The sequence below is a fragment of the Xenia sp. Carnegie-2017 genome, unplaced genomic scaffold, assembly GCF_021976095.1.
Source record: "Xenia sp. Carnegie-2017 unplaced genomic scaffold, XeniaSp_v1 HiC_scaffold_3, whole genome shotgun sequence".
Lineage (NCBI taxonomy): Eukaryota > Metazoa > Cnidaria > Anthozoa > Malacalcyonacea > Xeniidae > Xenia > Xenia sp. Carnegie-2017.
This window is the reverse complement of record NW_025813493.1, coordinates 10520619-10543597: the sequence shown is the minus strand read 5'-3', so window position 1 is coordinate 10543597 and position 22979 is coordinate 10520619. Positions and strand designations below refer to the sequence as shown.

Genomic DNA, 22979 nt, shown 5'->3' with positions numbered 1-22979 from the left:
TCCTACACAACGAACTTCGTCTAACCATATTCTTCCACTGCCATAAGAAACATCACCTCCATGTAAAGCCCTGACAGCATAGTCATAACCAAGTTCTCGACAGACAACTTTAGCATCCTTTAAATCCCAGCCGTCATCACAAATTGTTCCCCATTCTCCATTGAAAAATACTTCCACACGACCTCTGCCACCAGAACTTTTTGGTCCCCGAAGTCTAAACATGAAATCTAATAAAAAAAAAAGAAAATAAATAGATATTGCAATACACAGAAGTCTCAACTCCGAAATATTCTAAGTTACATATATATATATTTAAATATCATGTTATGTTAGATGCCATTTTAAAATATTCTTGGGTGAAATTAATGAATTAAATTAGTAAGAAAAAATTGTTAAAAAAACTTGCATAAGTACAATATCAAAAAGTTTTTGACAACTAGACACTATTTGACTTTCATGAGTCAAAACAAATCATTTCTTTATGTAATATAAATAATTTCTTAACCTTTAACTTGCGAATTTTCCCCATTGATTTTCCATTCAATCATTTGATTTTATTGCCATATGGCAACACTGCCCCATAACTTGTTGAAACAAGCAAAAAATAAACAATAAATTGTTCACATAGACTCTTCGTTTACAGCATGGGAATTTTTATCGTATTTTTAAAATAACTGTCTTTTAATTATTCAGAAATACATTTCTAATGCTCTCTAGGAATGGCTTTCGAAAAACCTTAACGGTCAATAAAAAAGGAATTTAGAAATGAATTTTTAAGATAGACAGCACGCAATAACAAGATATAAACTTACACCGCAATGTAAATTAAGAGATAATCTTTTAAATATACAAAAAACAATTTAATGGAGCCTCATAAGCTACAGCCTACAGCTTCAAAAAGCTATAATGAATGTAAACATTCGTAACAAAACTAATAGTGTAAGGATTATCACATTCCTCCACGGAAAATATGGTCAATGGGCTGCCTTTTTCCCTGGTATTATCTAATCTTTTTATGGGCAGTCATAAAATAGGTTATTTTTAAGTATGTCCTCGTAGAAGAAGTTGTGTTTATTTAGTTAATTTACGTCCGAAGCCGTGTTTATCCTTCAAGGCATTTGTCAATATCTCTTTCAGTATTATAAAATCATATTAAATGTTTAAATTCATCATTGAGGATCCCCCCAAAAATTCAGTTTATTATCTTTGTATAAAAAGATAAATAATGTACATACAAACCTGAACATTGTACACCAGCATCTTCATCATGTGTACAATTTTGTGAGCCCCATCCTCTATGTGAACAACTCAAAATATTACTTTCATTTCCTACACAATGAACATCATCTAACCATATTTTCCCACTGCCATCAGGAACATAATCTCCTTGGAAAGCACTGACAGCAAACTTATAACCAAGTTGTCGACAGACAACTTTAGCATCATTTAAATCCCAGCCATCATCACAAATTGTTCCCCATTCTCCATTGTAAAATATTTCCACCCGACCTATGCCACTAGAACTTTTTGGTCCCCGAAGTCTAACAGAGTTGAAATCTGATTAGAAAAGAAAATAAATAGATATTGCAAAACACAGAAGTCTCAACTCCGAACTATTCTAAGTGACATAATGAAACAGAGACTTTATCGTGGTGACAAACTTAAAGGTGGATTTCAAAATAGCGACTACCAAGGTGAATGGTGATAATAACAATGTAATAGTTCTTAAAAAAACTGTTTTAACCAGAACATTAACCCAACAATTCAAAGGAACCATTATTTACAGCTAGAAAGAGACAGTATGCATTTCGGCAGACTACTCGTCAGGTGTCAACGTCTGCTAAATGAGAACCTCCAAATCATGCTATATTTATGATGTTACAAAAGCTCAATGTCGTCTCCATTTTTAGAAATGACACTTAAAACAGAGACAGATTAAACACGTAATGCTTTTGTCGGCAAAGAAAAGGATTAGTCAATTTAATTAATACCGACTCCATGACGCGTAGCTGGAATAAAAAGTGACATTTTTAAATAAATTTAAAGTTTTCATCAGAATAAGCATTGGCACAGCGAGTGTTGCTTATAAGATGTTTTCCAATCGCTGAATCTCATAGAATCTTAATTTCACTTTTACACCCACGTTATGGTAGTTGTCGTAAAGGAGCAGTTTTATTCCTGACAGAAGCTGGTACATGCTGTTTTATTCTTTCACTCAACCTTTGAAAATTCCTACCTACATAGCCAGGATCACATTTACATTTAAACTCGTAGACTACATTGCTTGATAATTGAGCAGGGAGAGACTCTATGGGAGTGGGTGGAAGAATAGTTCTTTTTGAGAATATAAAGACCACATTGCATGCAAAAAACAAACTCCAAGTGATATTTTTAGTTTCCTTCTCGATGTCATAAGAGGCCTTACCCATCCAGGAAGTTTAAGGAAAACAGGGTACTTTGCCGTTCCGAAAAGTTTATTCCGTTCATTGCTAAGAAGTCTTTTCTCTATGCGAAGATAATGAGCACAAAGCATGTGTACAGACCAGTGAAAGTTGCTTTGCGATGAATGCTTGTTAAGAACTGATGATTGCGTTTGTGTACAAGAACATCTAAAAAAGCTAATTGATTGTTTGACTTTAGTTCAGAGGTGTAATTTAGTGCAGGGTGAAGAGAGCAAAGTTTATTAAGAAAAAGTTCACGATTTATATCGTTATGAAACAAAGAAAAGGTGTCATCGACATAACGCTTATACCACAGCACATCCGGACAATCTGAATATGGAAGCATTTTGCATTCATGATAGCCAACAAAAATATTCGCAAGAACCGGTCCAAGTGGAGAACCCATAGCCACTCCGTCAATTTTTTTATACATGTTGTCATCAAAACTAAACTCCACACCCTTTTTGGCAGCCATCATTAGTTCTCTAAAGGCATTCTCAGACATGTCAGGCAAAGTCATGTCCGAGTGAAAAAGATTTTAAGCACGAATTTCATTGGTTTCTTCTAAGGGCATATTAGTGAAGAGACTAAATACATCGAAAGAACACATCGTTAGATTAGAATACATTGAAAAATTTTGTTGTTTAAGCTCATCAGTAAAAGTAAAAGAGTCTTTTAAAACGGGCGAAAGTACCACTGGCAGTTTTTTGGCTAGCTGATGTTGAGCTCAGTTAATCATGGCTAGATTTACGGATTACCTGTTTAATCTGTATCTATTTTAAGTGTCATCTCTAAAAATAGGGATTGCATTGACCTTTTGTAACATTTCAAATATAGCATGATTTGGATGTTCTCATTTAGCCGACGTTGACACCTGGCGAGTAGTCTGCCGAAATGCATAGTGTCTCTTTATAGCTGTAAATAACGGTTCCATTGAATTGTTGGGTTAGTGTTCTGGTTAAAATCATTCTTTTAAGAACTATTACATTGTCATTATTATCATTTACCATGGTATTTGCTATTTTGAAATCCATTTCTAAGTTAAATGTATACATATAAAGTATCCTGTTTTGTTAGATGCCATTGTAAAATCGACTTGGGCGAAATTAATGATTTAAATTAGCAACAAAAAATTTTTAAAAAAATTACATAAGTACAATATCAAAAACTTTGGACAATTAAACACTATTTGACTTTAATGAGTCTAACAAATTTTTTGTTTTTAAAAGTCCTCAAATCTTTATGTAATATAAATAACTTCTTAACCCTTTAACTTGCGAATTTTCCGCATTGATTTTTCATTTGATTATTTGATTTTATTGCCATATGGCAACACTGCCCTATAACTTGCTGAAACAAGCAAAAAGTAAACAGTAAATTGTTCACATAGACTCTTCGTTTACAACGTGGAATCTTTATCGTATTTTTAAAATAACTGTCTTTTTAATTGTTCAGAATACGTTTCTGGTACTCTCTAGGCATGGCTTTTGCTAAACCTTAACGGTCAGTAAAAAACGAATTTAAAAATGAATTTTTAAGATAGACAGCATGCCATTATAAGACATAAAGTTACACCATAGTGTAAATTTGGAGATGCTCCTTTTAAATAAGCAAAGAAAACTTTTAATGGAGCTTCATATGCTACAGCCTACAGCTTCAAAAAGCTATAATGAATGTAAACAAGCGTAACAAACTGATAACATAAGGATTATCACATTCCTCCATGGAAAATATGGTCAATGGGCTTCCCTTTTTCTCTGGTATTATCTAATCTTTTCATAGGCAATCATAAAATAGGTTATGTTTAGTTATGCCCTCTTGGAACAAATTGTGTTTATTTAGTTATTTTACGACGGAAGCTGTGTTTATTCTTTAGGCATTTGTCAATATATATTTCAGTATTATAAAACCATATTAAATGTTTAAACTCATCATTGAGAATCCCCCAAACAATTCAGTTTATTATCTTTGTATAAAAAGGTAAATAATGTACATACAAACCTGAACATTGTACACCAGCATCTTCATAATGTCTACAATTATGTGATCCCCATCCAATATGTGAACAACTCGAAATATTATTTTCATTTCCTACACAACGAACATCATCTAACCATATTTTCCCACTGCCATAAGGAACATAACCTCCTTGGAAAGCCCTGACAGCATAGACATAACCAAGTTGTCGACAAACAACTTTAGTATCGTTCAAATCCCAGCTATCATCACAAATTGTTCCCCATTGTCCATTGTAAAATACTTCTACACGACCTCTGGCAATAGAACTTTCTGGTCCCCGAAGTCTAACATAGTTGACAACTGATAAAAAGAAAAAATAGAGATATTGCAAAACATAGAAGTCTCAACTCCGAAATATTCTAAGTTACATGTATACATATAAAGTATCCTGTTATGTTAGATGCCATTGTAAAATCTTCTTGGGCGAATTTAATGATTTAAATTAGTGACAAAATTGATAAAAATATTACAGAAGTACAATATCAAAACTTTGGACAATTAGACACTATTTTATTTTCATGAGTCTAAAAACTTTTATTTAGACCAGTCTTTATTTCTTTATGTAATATAAATAACTTCTTAACCCTTTATTTTTGAATTTTCCCATTGGTTTTCCATTCATTAATTTGACTTTATTGCCATATGGCAACACTGCACCATAACTTGTTGAAACAAGCAAAAATCAGTAAATTGTTTACATAGACTTTCGTTTACAACATGGGAATCTTTATCGTTATTTTATAATAACTGTCTTTTAATTATTCAGAAATACGTTTCTAATATTCTCTAGGCATGGCTTTTGCTAAACCATAACGGTCAATAAAAAACGAATTTAGAAATGAATTTTAAGATAGACAGCACGCCATTACAAGACTTAATGTTACACCGCAATGTAAATTTAAAGATAATCTTTTAAATATGCAAAAAATTTAATGGAGTTCATAAGCTACAGCCTACAGCTTCAAAAGCGATAATGAATGTAAACAATCGTAACAAAACTGATAATATAAGGATTATCACATTCCTCCACGGAAAATATGATCAATGGGCAGCCTTTTTCTCTGGTATTATCTAATCTTTTTATGGGCAGTCATAAAATAGGTTATTTTCAATTATGTCCTAGTGGAACAAGTTGTGTTTATTTAGTTAATTTACGTCCGAAGCTGTGTTTATCCTTCAGGCTTTGTCAATATCTGTTTCAGTATTATAAAATCATATTAAATGTTTAAATTCATCGTTGAGGATCTCCCAAATAATTCAGTTTATTATCTTTGTATAAAAGGTAAATAATGTACATACAAACCTGAACATTCTACACCAGCATCTTCATCATGTGTACAATTATGTGATCCCCATCCTCTATGTGAACAACTCGAAATACTATTTTCATTTCCTACACAACGAACTTCATCTAACCATATTCTTCCACTGCCGTAAGGAACATAACCTCCTTGGAAAGCCCTGACAGCATAGTCATAACCAAGTTGTCGACAAACAACTTTAGCATCGTACAAATCCCAGCCATCATCACAAATTGTTCCCCATTGTCCATTGTAAAATATTTCGACACGACCTTTGCCAATAGAACTTTTTGGTCCCCGAAGTCTAACAGAGTTGAAAACTGATAAAAAAGAAAATAAATAAATATTGCAAAACACAGAAGTCTCAACTCCGAAATATTCTAAGTTACATAATGAAACAGAGACTTTGTTCGTGGTCACAAACTTAAAGATGGATTTCAAAATAGCAAATACCATGGTGAATGGTGATAATAACAATGTAATAATTCTTAAAAGAACTGTTTTAACCAGAACACTAACCCAACAATTCAAAGGAACCGTTATTTACATCTATAAAGAAACACTATGCATTTCGGCAGACAACTCGTCAGGTGTCAACGTCTGCTAAATGAGAACCTCCAAATCATGCTATATTAATAATGTTACAAAAGGTCAATGTCAACCCCATTTTTAGAGATGACACTTAAAACAGAGACAGATTAAACACGTAATGCTTTTGTCGGCAAAAGACAGGATTAGTCAATTTAATTAATACCGACTCCATGACGCATAGCTGGAATAACGAGTGACATTTTTTAATAATTTTAAAGTTTTCATCAGAATAAGCATTGGCACAGCAAGTGTTGCTCAAAAGATGTTTTCCAATCGCTGAATCACATTGAATCGTATTTTCACTTTTACACAAACGTTTTGGTAGTTGTCGTAAAGTAACAGTTTTATTCCTGACAGAAGCTGATACATGCTGTTTTATTCTTTCACTCAACTTTGAGAAATCCTACCTACATAGCGAGCATCACACTCACATTAAAAATCTTAGACTATAATGCTTGATATTTGAGCAGGGAGGGACTCTTTGGGAGTGGTTGGAAGAATAGTTCTTTTTGAGAATATAAAGACCACATTGCGTGTTCATTGTTATTGGATAAGAAAAGTTTGTCTAGCAAACTTTCCGGATATCCATTTAACACAAACATCTTCTTCAGTGAGATAAGATCAGTATCAATAAACTCTTTTGAGGACAATCTATGCGTTCGCTTTATGAAACACTTCACTAAAGAAATCTTTTCTCTATGCGAAGAGAAAGAGTCAAAGCGTGTGTACAGACCAGTGAAAGTTGCTTTGCGATGAATGCTTGTTAAGAACTGATCATTACGTTTGTGTACAAGAACATCTAAAAAAGCTAATTGATTGTTTGACTGTAGTTCAGAGGTGAAATTTAGTGTATGGTGAAGAGAGCAAAGTTTATTAAGAAAAAGTTCACGATTTTTATCGTTATAAAACAAAGAAAAGGTGTCATCCACATAACGCTTATACCACAGCACATCTGGACAATCTGAATATGCAAGCATTTTGCATTCATGATAGCCAACAGAAATATTCGCAAGAACCGGTCCAAGGAGAACCGCCACCCCGTCAATTTGTTTATATATGGTGTCATCAAAACTAAACTCCACACCCTTTGTGGCAGCCCTCATTAATTCTCTAAAGGCATTCTCACACATGTCTGGCAAAGTCATGTCCGAGTGAAAAAGATTTTGAGCATAAATTTCAATAGTTTCTTCTAAGGGCACATTAGTGAAGAGACTAGTTACATCGGAAGAGCACATCGTTAGATTAGAATACATTGAAAATTTTGTTGTTTAAGCTCATCAGTAAAAGTAAAAGAATCTTTAAAGCGCATGTTGAAAACCTCTCCAAAACGGGCGAAAGTATCACTGACAGTTGTTTGGCTAGCTCATGTTGAGCTGAGTTAATCATGGCTAGAATTACGGATTACGTTTTTAATCTGTCTCTGTTTTAAGTGTAATCTCTAAAAATAAGGATGACATTTGCTTTTGTAATATTAAAAATATAGCATGATTTGGATGTTCTCATATAGCAGAAGTTGACACCCGAGGAGTAGTCAGCCGGAAATGCATAGTGTCTCTTTCTAGCTGTAAATAACGGTTTCATTGAATTGTTGGGTTAGTGTTCTGGTTAAAACAGTTCGTTTAAGAGCTACTACATTGTTATTATCACCATTCACCGAGGTATTTGCTATTTTGAAATCCATTTCTAAGTTACATGTATACATATAAATTATCCTGTTATGTTAGATGCATTGTAAAATCGTGTTGGGCGAAATTATTGATTTAAATTAGTAACAAAAAATTGTTAAAAAAATTACATAAGTACAATATCAAAAACTTTGGACAATTAAACACTATTTGACTTTAATGAGTGTAAAAAATTTTTTATTTTGAACAGTCCTCAATTCTTTATGTATTACCGATATTTTTAATACCAAAAAAAGTGTACGTCATCTCCAAAAGGGGAAATGACGCTCAAAACAAGGATAAATTAAAAACATAATCTTTTTGTCGGCAGAGGACGGGATTGTTTAGCTTTATTAAAACAGCTTCCATAACGCTTAACTGAAAGAATCAACGGCATTTTTTAATGATTCTAAAATTGTCATCTGAATAAGAATCAGCACAATGGGAGTAATTCAAGTGATGTTTACCTATCGCGGAGTCACATGAAAATAAATTACTTTTCTTACAATCACGTTTTAGTTGTTGTCTTGAGGGGACCGTTCTATTTCTGATAGAAGTTGGTACATGCGGTCCGATCCTATCACCTAATCTTTGAGACGTTCTACCTACATAGCGAGCATTACACTCACATTTTTATTCACAAATTACATTGCTTAAAAGTTTTTTAGCGATTTTTTTAGGTGGGTGGTAGAATAGTTCTTTTCGAAAATATAAAGATAACATAGCTCGCCAAAAACAAATTATCAATGATATTCTTAGTTTCCCTTTCAATGTCATCAGAAGCCTTTATTAGAATTATAATGTTTAAGTAACCATTTTAATATAACATAACTAAATACAACGTGCAGTGGAAGAGAACAGAATAAGAATACTAATGAGATAGGATGTCAACAAGACAAAAAACCTAATATAAACATAAGTGTTAGTGCCAAAGTCCATGATCAATTATCCAATCATGTATCATCATTATAGATATAAAGTTCCCGTATCATATTACTTCAATAATACGTTTATGCTAATACTCCCACTTAATGATTATACTTGAATCAGTTGAATGTTTATTGTTCTTTAATCTTGATAACGCCTAACATGTTCCTGAATTTCTGAAAAGTATCTTTACTAAGTCCTTTTCTAAATATATCCGCTAGCATAGTCTCACTGGAACAATATTTAACAGAAATGATATTCTCGTGAACTTTCTCTCTCACATAGTGATATGCATCATGTTTTGTCCGGGAGTGGAATTTCGGATTTCTTGATAGCTCAATAGCCCCTTGGCTGTCTTCACAGATGATGGTAGGCTCTCGTTGTGTTATTGAGATACTATCCAGTAGTTTCCTCAACCAGACTACTTCTTGGCATGCTGTACTTAAAGATACATACTCGGCCTCTGTTGTTGATCTTGAAACCCATCCCTGTCTTTTTCTTCACCAACTCAAGGTATTCCCATTAATTTGATATATGTACCCTGTAGTAGATCGACGTGTCACTATATCTCCACCCCAATCTGCATCTGTATATCCTAACAATATTGGATCATTGCCATCTGTGGTAAAGTGTAGACCATAATCCAATGTAACTTGAATGTAACTTAGGATCCTTTTAACTCCTCTCCAATGCTCTAGTCCTGGTTTTGCCATAAACTTTGATAAAGTTCCAACTGCAGGCTCGACTTATCAATGTAGCATAGTTTAAGCATCCAATTGCCATTTGATATTGCTTCACATTAACTAGATTCTCACATTCACTTAACGTTTCATACTTCTTTCCAAATTCAAGTGGTGTTGAGACTGCTTTACAATTTTGCATGTCGAATCTTTTCAGTATTCCTTGTAGATATTTCTTCTGATTAATTGTTAATGTTCGCAATATTCGATTTCGTTTTATACTCATCCCTAGCACATAATGAATCTCACCAAGATCTTCAACGTGGAATCTATTTGCAATTCCTCATTTATCTTTTTCCAACATCTCAATAGAACTGGAGAAATGGAGCATGGCGTCAACATCTATTGCGATTATGACAAAGTTAATCTTGCCATTTTTGGACTTTACGGATTTGACATATACGCAAGGATCTGCTGAACTTTTCTTGTTCCCATTTGAAAGAAAATGTTTATCGATATAGGCATTCCAGCACCTTGCAGCTTGCTTTAACCCATATATACTTTTATTAAGCTTGCAAACATATTCAGGATGATCTTTGTCGACAAGACCATCCGGCTGCCGTAAATAGATTTCTTCCTCTAATTCTCCTTAAAGAAATGCAGTTTTTACATCTGTTTGATGTATTTCCCAATCACACATGGTTGCCACAGCCAATAATGATCTGATGGCATTATATCTTGCCGCTGGAGCAAACACATCTTCGTAATCTACTCCATATGATTGAGCATAACCTGGAGCAACTAATCTTGCCTTAAATCGTTCAATTGAAACATCAGCTTTTCTTTTCAATTTGTAAACCCATTTACTCCCGATTACATTCTTGTTTTCTGGTAAAGGTACTAAATTCCAAGTATAATTATCTTTAAACGAATTGTATTCTGAGATCATCGCGTTCTTCCATTCATTCGCATGTTCTCCAGCTGTTGCTTCATTTATATTGGTGGGTTCACTGATGTCTGGTGTTAAGTCGCTGACTGTGTAACATTTTTCGTCAAATCTCTAAGGTTCTCGTCGTATCATTTCACTTTTGAGTTGTCTAACTTCATTCCTGAATCTCTCTTCCTAAGAATTTTCTCCCACTCGATTGTAATCATCTACTTCTCTTGCATCAACATTACCGTTTTCATGTTCAGCATTTCGATCTTCTATTGATTGGGTTTCATCATTTCTATTTACAGGAACATCATGTACATTACGATTTTCTTCATCTTCAATGAGTTTTTGCTCACGCTGTTTGTTTTCAAAGTTATAAAACTGCTGCTCTAGAAACATAACGTCACGACTTTTATAAAACTTCTTCGACATTGGATCAAACACCTTAAACCCTTTCGTCCCATCAGGATAACCCATGAAAATCGTCTTGGGAGATTTTGCATCCAACTTTTTCCTTTGCTCTTTAGGAATGTGCATATATGTTATGCAACCAAACACTTTCAGATTACTTACATCAGGTTTCATCCAAAATATACACTGATAAGGAGTTATACCGTCCAAAGCAATTGTTGGACTTCTATTGCGAAGGTAAGTTGCTTTATTTACAGCTTCAGCTCAGAATTTATTGGGCAAACGTGAGTGCATCAACATACTTCTTGCTGATTCCATTATCGTACGATTCGTGCGTTCTGCAACTCCGTTTTGCTCTGGGTTATACGGAATAGTTGTTTGCTGTGTGATACCATTGTCCTTTAAAAACGACTCCAACTCTTTTTATTGATACTCACCACCGTTGTCTGTGCGTATAATCTTAACTAGCTTACCAGAGATATTCTTTGCATAGTTGAAAAACTCTTTAAATTTTTCCAAAACCTCGTTCTTGTTCTTCAAAAAGTATACTTGTACATTCTGGTGTAGTCATCGATAAAGGAGACATAAGATTGAGATCCACCAATGGAGTTCTCTTGTATTGGTCCACAAACATCGCTATGTATAATTTCAAACGGTTCCTTAGCTCGTTGTGAAACGCCTTTGGAAAAGAGCAACGATGCTGTTTTACCATCATACAAGCTTCACAAAACTGATTTTCACCTGTTACATTGCCTATTCCATCGACCATATCATTCTCGACGAGTTTCATTACATTATTTATTCCAAGATATCACAATCTGCAATGCCATAAATTCAAATCGGAATCAAAGCTTTGTTCTTTTGCAACGTTCATATAATGTTCGACAATTTTCAAAATGTACAGTTTTTCTTGTAGTTTTCCAACTACTAACAATTTTGAACTTCGTCGAATGTTACAAACATCGTTTTCGAAAGTAACAATAGCTCCAAGTCTTAACATCACTCGAAAAGATAATAAATTTCTATTTATGTCAGGTAAATACAATACATCCTGCAAAGAGATTTTTTTGTTTCCGTCGCCAAGAATAGCTTTTACCTTATAAGTTCCTTTGCCATACGCTAAAATAGAGCAGTTATCTCCAAGGTTTACTACACACGGTTGCTTAAATTCTACGTAATTGCATAAGCCTTTCAAATCGTAAGTCATGTGCCGAGTTGCACCGGAGTCGATAATCCAATCTGAATTCCTTGTAATGTTTGATGAATTTGAAGTCAACGCATCACCATTATCGATCTTGCTATTTTCTTTGTTTTCTGCAAGCTGAGCAGACTTGTTTCCCTTATAGATTGAAGAGTTGCCACTGTTTGGAAACTGCTTCGGCTTCTTCTGCGGACAGTCTTTTGCTAGATGCCCTTTTTCGTCAGAAATGAAACACTTGTCACGAAAGCCTTTCTTTCAATTAAAAATGTTCTCATTCTAACCACCACGTTGTTTCCCACCTCGAAACTTGTTACGTTGCATGGAAAATGCATCCTTTTTTCTGGTCTCGGAATCTTTGGCTCTGTCTTCATCATTTACTATAATGTTTTTCACTTTCTCATAAGAAAGGTCATTCTTACCAACAGCATCCAGTGCCGTTATTAATGGCTTATATTTATCTGGCAAACTAGCCAACAGTGTCACTGCCAGTTTCTTATCATCGATACTTGTGCCCATTTCTTTTACTTGATCGTCTAATGATTTTAAGTTGTTTATATGCTCCAAGATACTCCCTCCAACATGAAATTTTGACGAATAATATTGTTGGCGAAGACGTACCTTTTGAAGTAACGATTCCCTCGCAAATTGACTTTTCAAAGCGTCTTATGCTTCCTTTTGCCGTTATCGTTTCTCTTACGTGCACTTGCTGATCAGGCTCGATAGCCAAGCAAATATACGTACATGCCTTTTTCGCTGATGAATTGAATCTCCTTCGAACATCAGCACCGGCGTCGTCGTTAGGAGCAATCGCACTACCTTCGGCGAATTCAAACAAGTCCATGCTTTCCAAATATAACCGCATATTGAAAGCCTATGACCGGTAGTTCGTGCCATTCAATTTTGCGAACTTAAGAGCGCTATCCGAAAAAGACATTGCTTAAGTTTTAAATTACTTATCTTAAGTAGGACAGTTTGCGTCCTGGGCCCATAACCTATTAGAATTATAATGTTTAGGTTACCATTTTAATATAACATAACCAAATACAACGTGCAGTGCAATAGAACAGAATAAGAATACTAATGAGATAGAATGTCAACAAGACAGAGAACCTAACATCATAATCAATTATCCAATCATGTATCATCATTATAGATATAAAGTTCCCGTATCATATTACTTCAATAATACGTTTATGCTAATACCCTTACCCATAACGAGAGGAGGAAAACTTATTTTATTATGATCTTTACTATCTATTAGAAATATAAATGTTAAAAAAAACTAAATCAAATATGACTAAAATCAGTGTTTAAAATATCCATGATAAAGGGACAGTCAAATATATAGACAACTTTCCCAATAACCTAGTCAATATTTAAAGTATGTTCGCGAGTTGAGGCAGATCGACTTCCTCGTATCGCAGTAATTGACCTAATCAGTGCGAAAGACAGTTTACAACGCATCCACGCTAGCGTGATGCCATATTGCAGCTTTCAGCCAGCAGATCAGCTAGCCGTTTATAAGCAATTGCCGTCTCTTTCCCCATACCACCTGATGTTGAAAAGACCAGTGGTGTAAAAGCAGCAATCTTTAATCTCTCTTACTCGATCACCATTTTCCCTTTTCTTAGCCATCTCATGCTGACGATAGAGTGCAGGTAGATTGGTTTTTTGGTAGCTCGACGCGTTTGGGTGAAATACCCTTACATCAAAAAATGCATCTTGCTGTCTAGACCAAAAACCTTTAGCACAAATATCTAGTCTCGCTTCTTCTTGTCTATTGGCTGTACGAGGTAATATCACTTCCCAGAAAGAGGTTGTAATTGTGGCTCTTTCACAACTGTCGAGCAAACTTCTGCCATCCACTGTGCTGTTATATCTCGAACTTCATTATGTCTCACTATTGGTAAACCACCATGAGGACATATCATCGCGTGATCGGTTGCAAAGCCTTTCCACAAATGCAGTGCAGAGGGTATTTTCAATTGCCATCCATAACGTAAACTTAATGCATCTCGAAATTCCCTTTGTTCAAATTAAAGCCTTGATCTTGTAATGGAAGTACACTTAACCATGATGACGATCCTTTTCGCTCAGTATATCTAGCTTCCTTTGCATTGTTGGCGTAGAACTATCTCTTATTTCCTGGATCATATCACCTTCTTCTTTTGCTCTCGTAAAGTCATTTTGATTGACTGTAACTGAGGTTTATGAAGTATCTCTTTCTGTTGAACAATCATCTCTTTCAGGCATTGGCTGATCTTTTTGGAAGCAAGATATTCTTCATTTGCACTTTTAACTGGGTTGATAATATTTAGACCACCAAATCGTATAGGAAGTGAAAGGAGTGTTCGCTCATCTGGATTGCATTGGTTTCTTCCAGTGAGTGATGGTATAAATGTCTGCGAAATTGCATCTTCCAGAGGTTGAAATAACTCACTGATGTTCTCAACTGTTCGCATTATATAGCGCCACTTTCCCATTATACAATGAGAAAATGCCGCAAACGCTGATTGGGGATAACGTTCTGCAATCTTTGAAAGACTTTCAATTTCTTCCACAAATACCCAATCTTTCTTGCCATATACTCATGGACGAAGAAATTAGAGCCAATTGCTGATCCCAACATTCCATGGCCTTCTGTTGTTATATTAATTTCTGTTCCTCCAAAATGGTTTATCGCTTTTCCAAGTGCTGTGACTTAACAACAAGATACGTTTTACTTCCCTTTGGAAAATAACCCATCATTGGCCCAATGTCAGATATGTTTTGCCACCATGTTCTTAAAGACTTTATTTTCCCACCACATGTGGCATCATCAGCAAACCACACTTGCTTGACTGTTGGTTCTTCTGATCTAAGCCTACGAATCAAAGGTGTAACTGCAAGTGCATACATTGCCATTGCGAGCGGATCCCCTTGTGTAATCCCTTCTGCTGACTGAATTTCTCCTCCTCCAGTAACAAACAGCCTAACTGGCACTTGATAGGTATTATTTAGTACAGTTGATATTGAGGGACAAATTATTGATATGTTATGTAGTGCTGCTTGCCGATTGATAGTGTTAAAACATTGGTAGCATCTACTAGTAGTACAGCTTGTGTTTCATCTGATGACATGATCTCATTCATTGCATGGATTGCCGCTTCACAACCTGCTTCATGACCTGCACATGCTTGTAAATGCCCTGCTGCTTCCTGGACATCTTTCCCAACCACTTTAAGAATCGCCTTTGCTACGATCCGCCGTGGAACTTCACCAACACCTTTCGGACGTATTCCAGGATTCTTATCTAGCGGTATTAACCGACACGCTACAAAAGCTGACAAACCATCGAGACTGACAGATGAAGTACATAGAAGACGGGCAACCCCTGCAAGTGCATTACACAGGTCAATTGATGCCTCTTTGAATGAGGAGCAAAAATGCCTCCAGGCATATGCGTCTACTCCTGATGGACCAGCTGCCCCGTGTGTGTTGTTTGCAGCTACTTTTATTGCTTCTCCGGTAATTTGATCAAAAATTATAGGATCATAACAGATTTCATAAACTTCCGCCTGTTTTATAAATGTTTCAACATTTGGGACAGTACCTTGTGGATGTTTTTCTAACAAAATTTCTCTTGTCGTTTTCCAAATCTTTTCTCCTTTCCATTTTCTCCAACATGAATAAGTGAATCGATATTTAGCAAGCATCCTTTATTTGCATTGGATACTAATCGGACCGCTTGTTTTGTCTTTCCTTGAAGCATAAGGCGATTGAATCCTCTCGCAATCTTTTCCGATTCCGTTTTAATATTGCATTTTGCAACAAGATTTTTCCGTATACATTTTCCTTCCGAAACCAATTTATCAATTTTACCTTGCTCCCAAAGGCTCAACCTACGTTCTAAGCATTGTATATGTTCCTTTGTTTTACTTTTTGCATGTGGTTTTTGTAACAATACGCACTGCATGACTGAACAGGCCTTCAAAGCAACTCTTTCACAAGCTGATTTATTTGCATAAGCTGAATATATTCTTGCAAGTTCCGAAATGAATGCTTTCCCAACTTTTCCAGATGGTAAAAGGAAGATATTTCGCTTCCACTGAATGGTTTCTTCATATGCTTTGTTGATGCACTCAGTAAACTCTTCTCCAGTAAGATCCGCTCATTTAAACTTATTGGGTTTGTCAACATGCTCAGCCGACAAATCATAATTTGCATTATTTACTTCCCCATTTCTCTTAGTTTCTGAATCAGTATTGACGTTTTCATGTTGAATTCTCTCTTGAACATCGATTTTAGTTGTCTCGTTAACTTCAGTGCGATCGCTGAATCTACTTTGACCATTTTCCTCTCGAGCTTTTATCATTTGAGCGGCTTTATCTCGAAGATTTTGTGCTGTTAAACCCAAGGATGTTTATCCCTTTTCTTCCCATAAAATTCTCATTATTTCCATATAACCCGGTCCTTGCTTTCGGTTTTTCTGACAATTTCGTTTTTCTATGGCTCTTTCTCGACATGATAAGAGATCTTTTACCATTTCATTTGTCCATTTTATTCTTCTTGATGATATATTCTTTAAACTTTCGGATGACATTTTGCAGTCGCGAGCTATACCTCCTTCCACGACGCCATCTTTATCTGAATATTTATCCTAATATGTTAATAAGCACGCCAAAAACAAGCAACTCGGAATTCCTGCCTTTCGGGTTGCCTCCACTGTACACGATAGAAGCCATCCATGGAAGTTTTACTTGACCCATCCATGGAAGTTTGATAAGCACAGGGCATTTAGCTGGTCCAAAAGGCTTGAACATGAATCAAATTGTCAGTTAGCGTTTTTGGATGTCCATAAACGCAATGGTCAATTCCTTACAAGCATTCATCGCAAGGCAACTTTTTCGGGTTTGTACACACGCTTTGACTGTTTTTCTTCACACAGAGAGAAATTTCTTTACTAATGTATTTAATAAATTGAACGCTTAGACTTTCATCGGAGGAGTTCATTGAGGGTGATCTCAACTCATTAAAAAAGATGTTTCTCTCAAATGGATATCCGGGAAAAATGCTTAATAAACTTTTTTTATCCACAAAGAATGAGGAGAACAGTCATTTTGGACCAGCTAAGTCCCCTGTGTTATTCAAACTTCCATGGATGGGTAAGGTTTTTAATGATATTGAAAGGAAAACTAAGAATAATATGGATAATTTGTTTTTTGCGAGCTATGTTATCTTTATATTTTCGAAAAGAACTATTCTACCACCCACCCAAAAAAAGTCTCTACCGACACAACTTTTAGGCAATGTAATTTATGAATATAAATGTGAGTGTAATGCTCGCTATGTAGTTAGAGCGTCTCAAAGGTCGGGTGATAAGATAAAACAGCATGTACCAACTTCAATCAGAAATGGAACGGTCCTCTCAAGACAACAAACAAAACGTGATTGTAAGAAAAGTAATTTAGTTTCATGTGACTCCGCGATAGGTAAACATCACTTGAATAACTCCCATTGTGCTGACTCTTATTCAGACGACAATTTTAGAATCATTAAGAAATACCGTTGATTCTTTCAGTTACGTGTAATGGGGGCTGTTTTAATTAAGCTAAACAATCCCGTCCTCTGCCGACAAAAGAATTATGTTTTTATATATGTGCGAATATTCATGTTTGTGACCTAATGTGCTCAGCAGTAGGGCGTGACAGACAAAGAAGTTTTGTAAATAGGAATGGCCGAGAAGGTATGGCATTTTCATTATTGCCTAAAAGCAGGTCTTTTGAATTTATATAAGTTTTGGGAAGCATCATCCAAGGTTCCGTTTTTGACACATTTACTCGGGTAAACCTATTACTAAACATAACTCTCAATTATTTTTGATATTTAAGTGACCATTCCAAGCATAGCATTTCTTTATTGAATTGGCATCTTTTAGTATGAACCAAGATATATTTGCAGTTTTTCAGATTGGCCAAATTTGGTACCACTTTAATATTAGTTGAATGTGTTAAACTAATTTTGGCGATAAGAAAATGATTTGTCTTTAAGCCATTAACATTCCACATTTAGCTGCAAATAATTGACAATCTTTATTGCCTATAAAACTTTTCAATATCTTTCACACTGAGAGTGAACATGCAGATGTTTGTAGCTCTGAATGTAAACGTTTGAATTTTTTTATTTTAAAAGTTTGAAGAGAATGTTCCCTGCGTCATGAATAATCTTAGATGCATCTTTATTCTCATTTGCAAAGTTCCCAAAAAAAAATATTAAGTTCTATTGAAGCTTTTCATAAATTTATTACTGATTTCCTGGTTGATTGCATTGATAATGATGAACTTGTATGTGTGGCTGTGAGCCTTATTTTTGTGGTTACATGCAAAATGAACATGCAGCAAATTCCTTGCACAGTAGCAACTGCACGGAGAAATCTTCAGATTTTACAACAGAGAACAAAGTTTTAAAACTGCACAGAGATGCTCTTTATTCATGATCCGTGATAAAAAGATCTTGATAAAGACAGTAATAAATCCATACCTTGGCACGAGTTACATTCTCCTGAGTATCCTTTCATACACTTGCAGTTCAATGTTCCATTAATTTTACGATAGAATGTGTTGGGTCCACAAAAAGGAAAGCGAAAAGTGTTTGTCGCTATATAGATTAATAAAATTAAAAATAAAATCAACAATGGATTTTAAACGAAACACGTTCTCCCTCAAAGAACACAATTTGTCACTCAGTATCCACTATGACTACCCAGCTAGCAAGTTTTTTATGTAATGTTGGTATCTTCGGTGTTCGCGAATATCGTAAAAAAAATTTTTTTTAAATAAATGTTGAATATTTACAGAGTATGAACAAATTTGCTGGCTGTTTAGGACAATATAAACGATGTATCTAAAGAAGTTAGATAATTGAAAAATGTTTAGAAATTATCAATTTATCAATAGTTCTCACAAAATGTGTCAAAGCTCATATATTTTGGCATTGCCTTGTCTTGTTTATTTAAAAGTAAAATGAATTAAAAATTAATCTGGAAAACCATAAGAGTACTTCGTAATTGCCTCAATTTGAGCTGCATGCACAAATAAAATGAAAATTTTCAAATCTAGTTCAACCAAAGATGTAAAAGTTTGAACTCTTTTTGCAATGTACTAAACTTTTAGAAAATTTGATAAATATTAAGCTCACTGCACAACATGCTCAAATTGGACGTTTTGGTCTTTCAATCTATTCTCATTAATTTTTTCTTATTTAAGACTGATTACAAGCCAAAGTGATTTTTGAAATGATGTAAGAAACAATAAAGAGTTAAATTTAACACCCAAGAAGTTTGACAAGAATAGACAAACGGCAAAAACGTCCAAATTAGACACTTTGCACTTTGAACTTAATGTTTATCAAATTTTCTATAATTTTGGAAGGAAGAACAAGCGTTTATTAAGGCAATGTAACTTTGAACTTTTTAACGTCTTTCTATTTTATGAACATCAGCGTGAGAATTTTTGCAATTCTTAGATTATCATGTCAAATAAGTAAATATTTAGCTACCGTTTGATTCAGGCAATATACTGTGTATTGCTACAGCCAAATCAAGATAACTGTTGTTTACAGGAAGAAAAAATTTACGTCTCGTACGTTTATCTGTTGTGTTATGGACACTAACGACACTTCGTCCAACATTAGTCATGATATAAATGAAATCCCCAAATACAGCCATGAGACCTCCTGAATTTCCAAAATCAATTACATTATGGGAGTAGTAATCACAAGAAAAAATATTTCCGTTTGAAACTCGCCAATAAATCTTCTCTTTAGCCATGTCAAGCGTTAAATCATGTGCTATTGACTGAAGTGAAACTGAAAAAATATCATGTTTATTTGCAGTCATGTTCCATAACCATAAGAAAACTTCTTTACTTTCTGCCAAGAATAGATACCTTAATAAAAATATTTGTTTTGTACATTAGTTTTCTCTATATGTACTGAAATACATAAACAATAAACAGGCTAATATATGCAAGAAAGGAAAGGATTTTTTTTTAATTTAGACAAAGATGTTGTTAAAGTATTCAGGACTACCTTCATATATAGACGGTTTAATGGAACATATTCATAAAATTTGATAATATAGCAACATAAAGCTATTGTAACTAACAGAAAAAGATCACCTATATAATTTGAAATCTCCCTTTTAAAAACCGAACTAAAATATATGAAGTAATTAAACATTGCATGTGATTCAGATCATAATAATAAATGTAAGATGTTATTTTTATTCACATAACTTCTACAATGATTGGTATTGCTTGGGATTATTGTCGGAATGAGTAATGCTGTAGTTTGGAGTGCTTGCTGAATGAATTGTGTTGGTAATTGATAATGCTGAAAACTAGCTGATGCGTGGAAATTTTGTTCGAATTGAAAATTTCGTGTTAGTAAATGATATACACCATTTAATGTAGATATAAAATTAAGAAAGCTTTGTCATTTCAAGTTTAAGCTTTCTTCATTTTTCAGTTTCATCTTGCATGAAAAGTAGCAGCTCCTTGGATGGATCATTGTCTACAAATGTCTTTAAAAGAGCTATAGCTTCACAAACATTGTCTTTTTTTGATACTTTTTTTCAGTTTGTTTGGACAAACGATTTTTTACAACTATCTTAACCTTCTCTTTTTAATTGTCAACATTTCGTTGTTTTTCAGAAAAATCAGAAAAAGATTGACACTGGAGCTAGCGCTATTGGTATCATTTGAAAATGATGATTCTATCGCCATGTCTTGTTCGTGTTTTTAAGAAACTCTCGATTAGACAAGCTGCAAAAACTGCTTGGACACTATGGCCTTTACTTTATCAAAAATGCTTGATGCAACTGGCAGTTTTAATTATTATTGCAGCATATTTGCATTCTTTATACATTTCTTAAATATATTACTCATTTGAGTAACACTAAAGTCCATCTCTTCTTGTCGTTCATTTCAGCTTGCCCCGAACTCTTTAAAAACTTTCTCGCATATATTACCGTTATTTTGGTTTTTGTGTTCGTGAAAATTAATTTTTTCTTATAATATGATAAAAATTAATGTCCAAAATAAAGTTTTAATTAGAGCCATAGAAATAGACCAAAAGTTGTAAAATGGAATTTATACCAATGTTTCGTCCTTACTCAAGACATATTCAGTCAAATTATAATTTATAATGAGATGCTAAACCAAGATATTGTATTTACAAAAGGTGTTAAATTACGACTTAAGAGGCGGTGTCAAATGGAATATTTGATAAAGAAGTTGTTAAGTAAAATATACTGAAGCTAAGAGAGGTTAAGTGCAATGGAACTTTCTTGAACGATGAGTGAAGACTTGTATTTATTGATTAGAAGCCTCTCATGAATGGAGAGCTCATAGGAATCGTTAGAAAAGGAAATTTTTTTAAATTCGTAAATTACTTATAACATATTCAGAAAGTTCTCACTTCACAGGCTTTTCAGCCAATTTCTTTTTAATCTCTAACATGATTATTATCTTCAGATTCATCATCGGTTGAGCAACTACAGATCTAACGTTTGCCTAAATTACACTAAGAAACACTGCATGAACTAAAGGTTGTGGAACGATTTTCCATTCCGGCGATTTGATCGGATGTGTGATTGGATTTATTGAAGGGTAGTGTGCGTACAGTTAATTTGCAGCTCTTGACTTTTCAATATACTCCGCCATTCAACGCAAGTTAAAAGAAGACTTGAAAAACTATAAACTTGATGTACTTATTTTTTTCTAAATTTCCACATTTTTTGAAAACTAAAATTCTTGTTTATATTTTGATGTAACTACGTGGTAATGTGCGCAGTTTTTTTATCTTCAAATAAAAAACGAAATGTTGAAGTTTTTACGCTCACCACCTTCGTGAATTTTTTAAAACTTTATTGCTATTTTGTATTGAAATTGTTGCACATCTCTTGCACTGTCTCAAAAAGGGTTAAAGTATATGAAAAGGCAAAGCAAAGTAACAAACAATGCTCCCAATTTGTTGAAATCTTTTGTATAGGGCATATCTTATTAAGCATATGATTACCATGGAGGCGTCAAGCAAATTGCATTTTCTCACATAGAAAAGCGCTCTTAGGTGACCAGCCGAAGCCAGTAACCTTAATAAATGTAGAACACCAAGTTGCACAGTAAAATTGGACTACTTTTTGTTTGTAGGTTGTGGCAAACCAATGTCGTGTGAGTATTTGACTAAAGTTTCATCGGTAAAGTATTTATTTAATACTTTATTGCAGTTTCTATCTCTCTGTTTTATTTCATTTCACGACTTCATCAATTATAAACATTGTTTTCTCTGTTGTTACATTTTTGTCAAAGCTCTTTGGTTGCTTAACATAAATATCGCTGTCGATTTTTGCAATTTCAGGATCTGCATGTTATTTTCTACTGCGTGTGCGCTGAATAATCCCACGAACTGAGCTCATCCTTGCAGTTGGTTTGAAATGCCTCATAGTCACGCAGTAAAATATTGCTGAACAAATCTCGTTGATTTTATTGAAAAGCTGTCTAAATATATGACGTTTGTTTCTTTATACACAAAAAAATACTTAATATTCGCTCCCTCGGGTAAAAGCGAGTTTTGTTTTCCTTCGAAAATCAATATTTTTTTCTATTCTTGTACTCTCAAATAACAGGCAATAATACGGACTTCAAAAATTCAACTTTTCTATTAAATTAAAATGCCGTCTCTAATAATAAAAACTCTTAGCTTACTTAAGAAAAGCCTCCAATAGATTGACATAGTTTTTTAATTTTACGTTTACAAGTTAATAAAAAGAATT

The 22979-nt window shown here is 34.3% G+C and overlaps 1 long non-coding RNA gene across 1 annotated transcript; it reads right to left on the bottom strand.

Annotated features, from left to right (window-relative positions):
- LOC124454479 lies at nt 1-4455 on the bottom strand. Its single transcript, XR_006951465.1, has 3 exons — nt 4443-4455; nt 1510-1557; nt 1-182 (listed from the first exon to the last, which is right to left on the bottom strand). It is a non-coding gene; the product is annotated as an uncharacterized LOC124454479 (long non-coding RNA).
- Nucleotides 4456-22979: the final 18524 nt, after the last annotated feature.